The sequence below is a fragment of the Piliocolobus tephrosceles genome, chromosome 12 (assembly GCF_002776525.5).
Source record: "Piliocolobus tephrosceles isolate RC106 chromosome 12, ASM277652v3, whole genome shotgun sequence".
NCBI lineage: Eukaryota > Metazoa > Chordata > Mammalia > Primates > Cercopithecidae > Piliocolobus > Piliocolobus tephrosceles.
In genome coordinates, this window is record NC_045445.1 from 72940576 (window position 1) to 72945960 (window position 5385).

At 33.5% G+C, this 5385-nt stretch overlaps 1 non-coding gene across 1 annotated transcript; it reads right to left on the minus strand.

The window, feature by feature from the left end:
* Window positions 1-5039: 5039 nt before the first annotated feature.
* On the minus strand, window positions 5040-5148 carry LOC111536482. The gene has a single exon (XR_002729751.1). It is a non-coding gene; the product is annotated as a U6 spliceosomal RNA (small nuclear RNA).
* Window positions 5149-5385: the final 237 nt, after the last annotated feature.

Below are 5385 nucleotides of genomic sequence, written 5' to 3' on the forward strand. Positions count from 1 at the left end.
GAGTACAGTTTATTTGTGTAGTGATCCTAGGAAATACCAATAAGAGAGTGGGGAATTGAAACAAACAAACAAAAAAGGTAGCCAATAAAGGGTTTATCATCAAGCAAGTTATCTGTTTGTGTATTTAGAGCTTACTTCTGCTAGTTATTCTGGGCAGAACACATGCCTCATGGTTATCCCTCCTAAGGCTTATTTTGTAATCAATTTTTATTAGTCATTATTTGTAGACTGCTTTACTGGTGCGCTAGTGTTCTAGCCCACCATGTATGTGCAAAGCAGGTTCTGGTAGCAAGAGAAAACACTTCAGGTAAAGAAAGGAGGTTGATGGTAATTGGAAGTCCTGTAGACATGCACTGAAGTGATAAGTGTAAAGGGGTACAGACAGGGCACCTACAGCTTTCGATGCAGGCTGCAGTTTAAGTCAGTAAAGAAAATGTAAACCTCTTAATAATTGGCATAAGAATAACTAAAAAGCCACATGGGGGAAAGAAAACATTGTATCTATTCCTCAAACCATACAATAAGGCAAACTTTACATAGATAAAAAGATTTCAGTGTAAAAAATGAAAACATACATATACGAAAAGATATTTGGGTAAATTGCATTATAACTTAGGAATAGGAAAAACTTTCCTAACTATGACTTGAAATCTAAAAGCAAAAAGAGAAAAGATAGATAAATTTTATTATATATTTTTAATTTGCATGACAAAAGATGCTCCATAAGCAAAGAAGAAATCATGGCAAAATTGGAAAAACAGTTTTCAACAAAAAGTTAACGTGTCTAACATATGAAAGTGCTTTTAACAATGGGAAGAATAACCTCCCTTTATAAATGGACTAGAGAAACGAACAACGCAGTCACAGACAAAGAAATTCACACAGTGCTTATTTATATCATTCCTGGTGACTGAGAATTAAGATGCACAACATTGGAGAAAACAGACACAGATGTAAGATCAAAGAGGTTAATTTAAAACTTGTGTTCTGGGATTTGAATTTTAAGTGTCATTATGAACTCATAAAGTATTTTATCTTTTAAATAAGTTCTTAACTCTGTCAACTGAAAATACCTAAAAATAATGATCATCCCAGAAACAAAGAGCACTCCTAGTACCCTGATTATGGTCTTGAAAAAACCATTCCCTCTAAAATGAAGCAGCGTTACTTGCTGAAATTCAAGGTTTGGGGCAGAAAATGTACAACATGAGCCTAGAACACCTTGTCACATCAAAAATAAAGAAGCTATTATTAGACTACTGGGGGCCAGGTCAAAAAACTCAAGAGTCTACTTGAACAGACTACTATAGGTCAAAGAGGAACAATTTTAGCACCCGTAAAGATAATTATTGCAGGGACTGAAACATATCAATCATTCTAAACATAATGAAGGTTTAAGAAAATAAACTGGTCACCACTGGAAGCTGCTAGTGAAAAACACCATTTTTGAAACTTGACAAAGGAAAAAACTCAACATTTGCCTTGCCTTTCCTGAATATAATGTGTATCTTATGGTAACTAAATAGTTGATCATGTGAAGTTTCCCTTTATAGAAGTAGTCCAGATAATAAATTAAGAAGGAATGTTACAATTAGGATATTACCATTTTGCAACCCAAATTAATTAATGCAGCTACACATTTTACATCAACTGCTACAAACATCTCAAAAAGAAACAGCCACACATATAATAGGCCCCTGATGGAAGAATGCAACACCATCCAATGAAGTATTCCTACCCCTCCTGAAAAAAGTCATGCATGAATCTGATCAAGCCTTTGGATCCAACTACCTATTTTGGGGCAATGCAGGGGGCAGTGAAATGTAAATGGTACCTCTGAGATGCAATCATCAAAATTCAGACCTTAGAAAATTTTGTAAGACAAATGACCTAGTTTCTTCAATAAATAAATTACAAAAGGGAAAAATGGAGAAGAAATTTACAAATTAAAACGGACAAGAGCTTACCAACCAGTCCTAATGTTGGTACCTTTTTGGATCCTGATTCAAACAAACAGCTGCTAAAAGAATATTATAATATTTATGATATAACTGGAAATTCAACTTTGGATATTTGGTAATTTTAAGGAGTGATGAATTTTTTATTATACTTTAAGTTCTAGGGTGCATGTGCACAACGTGCAAGTTTGTCACATATGTATACATGTGCCATGTTGGTTCGCTGCAACCGTCAACTCGTCATTTACCTTAGGTATTCCTCCTAATGCTATCCCTCCCCCATCCCCCCACCCAATGACAGGCCCCGGTGTGTGATGTTCCCCGCCCTGTGTCCAAGTGTTCTCATTGTTCAATTCCCACCTGTGAGTGAGAACATGCAGTGTTTGGTTTTCTGTTCCTGCGATAGTTTGCTCAGGATGATGGTTTCCAACTTCATCCATGTTGCCACAAAGGACATGAACCCATCCTTTTTTATGGCTGCATGGTATTCCATGGTGTATATGTGCCACATTCTCTTAATCCAGTCTATCATTGATGGACATTTGGGTTGGTTCCAAGTCTTTGCTATTGTGAATGGTGCTGCAATAAACATATGTGTGCATGTGTCTTTATAGTAGCATGATTTATAATCCTTTGAGTATATACCCAGTAATAGGATCGCTGGGTCAAATGGTATTTCTGGTTCTAGATCCCTGAGAAATCACCACACTGTCTTCCACAATGGTTGAACTAGTTTACACTCCCACCAACAGTGTAAAAGCGTTCCTATTTCAAGGAGTGATGAATTTTTAAGTGTGATAATTGTGTGGCATTTTGGTATGTTTAACATAATTTTGACAAATATGTTAAATATAGTTCTTATCTTTTAGAAATAAATAACTATTTACAGGTGATATATAATTCTGAGATTTGATTCAAAACAATCAGAGGTGGATGTGGAGGTGGGAAATATATGAAACTAGACTTCATAGTACATGAAGTCAACCACTCTCTCATTGGCTACTTCAACTTCTTTTCCTCCTTATCTTTCTTCTGAGGCTACCCTGATCAAAATCTAATCTAGAAAAAAATTATGATCAATTCAACTATTCCTATCCCTTAGTCCTGCCCTCAGAGACACTAGAGAAACTTATATGAGCATTAAAATCAGTGCTACCACAAACTCCTGTTTCTCACAATCCCTACAACAGAACTATGCTTTTGTATTTATCCATTAAGCATTCTCTCCCACTTCCTTGCAGTGCTTTTCTAATGATTTGCAATCATCCTTCATTAGTTTATTCAGTTCCATTTAATTAATTCCTGTTCCTCTGCTTCTTGGATTAGCAGTCTCATGAACCCATCTGCTTCACAACTAAAGAGTTCTGAAAATCTTGACTCAACACACCGATATAGTTTAAAATTTTTGAAAGGATGTCATCAGAAGTACCCCAGAGTATTCTTTGAAGTGTCAACACTTTGAAGTATCTGGTGCAGTCCTTTTCCACAGGGCTCTGAGATACTACTTGGTTGAAGACAAGAATTCTGAACTGTAGCTGATTGCAGAATTTTCAGGAAAGCATCAGAGTAAAACAAAAATTATCTGTAGGTAACAGTGACTTAAAGTCACTGTGGCTAATTTGTTACTGACAGTTTTCAAGAGTGAGAGATCTGATGAAAGATTATAATGAATAATGTACTGACAGGGAAATATAGTTGTTTCTGTGGTATGCAAAATGAGATAATAAAGCCTACCAAAAAGTTTTAAACAAAATGTCCACAAAGATAATGCTTAAGTCTATTTTCAAAGAATATAATGAATATTATATTTGATAAATAAAAATGGATAAACATTTATTCCAGAGAAAAAAAATGAGATATGTAATCTTGATTCATAATATATCACAAAATATAAAACATAATATGAATATACTAATAATATATATATAAAATATTAAGTAAAGAAATCCAGTAAAGCATCAAGTAGAGAATAGCACCTAAATATCTCTATTATAATAAAATTCCATAGGTAAGTGATGTGAACCCCCCAGTTGAGAACCACTGGCCTAGAAGATCCTAGGTTCACATTAAATAAGTAAGATTGAGATGAAATAAACATTTTAAAATAATACTCTATACTATTGCCTAACATCAGACAAAGTACCTTCAGGACTCATAAATATAGGAAAACTCAACATAACCTTGAAGTACTATTTCAATGTTTTCCCTGAGATTAAAATCTATTGTGAAAAGTGGAAGCATTTACAAATCTTCAGGGACTTCCAATTAAGCACACGATTTCCAAGATATTTATATTAATAAATTTTATTCATACAAATTTAACCTAGGGAGAGCTGAACATTTTTATCTGATAATTAGTCCCATACAACTCATTAACAGTAATATACTAAATAAATTTTATTATTTCTAACCCTTCTATTTTTGCAAAGAAAGAAACAGATCCTTTGTGAGTTTACCTTCTTGAAAATGTTAGGTAGCTTTAGATGTAAAATATATCCCCACATTTTATTTTAGTTTATTTTACATCTAAGGATTCAACTTTGTGAAAGCAAAAATCAAAAGTGTTCACGAAATTTGAACACTTAAGATAGGATCATGGATGCCTGAGAAATAATATTTGTCTCCCTATTTGAAAGTGACAATACCAATTTTAAAAATAAACATAGACATGATTATAAGGAAACTTAGCACTTTCTGTAAGAGAAAAATAAACAAAGATGTTATAAAGTCAACATAAAGCACACAATGGAGCACTATTCAGCCATAAAAAAGAATGAGATTTTGTCATTTGCAACAACATGAATAGAACTGGAGATCATTATGTTAAGTGACGTAATCCAGACACAAAAAGATAAACATCGCATGTTTTCACTTATTTGTTGTATCTAAAAATCAAAACAATTAAGCTTATAAACATAGTACAAGGATGGTTATCAGAGACTGGGAAAGGTAGTTGGGAGCTATGAGAAGGTGGAGATGGTTAATGGGTACAAAAAATAGTTAGAATAAATAAGACCTACCATTTGATAGCACAACAGGGTAACTATAGTCTATGATAACTTTTAAAAAAGATTTTAAGTTACAAATATTTAACAATTCACGAATTGTAAATTGTCATCCTTCCACAGGGACCACACTAATTCTCTCTGTAGCATTCCAATCTTAGTATACATGCTGCCGAAGCAAGCACAATATAGTCAGTAACAACGTACTTGTACATTTCAAAATAGAGAGTGTAAATGGATTATTTGTAACACAAAGAATAAATGCTTGAGGGAATGGATATCCCCAAAAATTATATGGTTAAAAAATGTGACTTCCTACTGTACACTTAAAAACAGTTAAAATAAAATAGTATGTCTTATAAAAATTTATCAAATCAACATAAAGCACAGAGAATTATTTTAGTAAGACACAAAATCTTTGC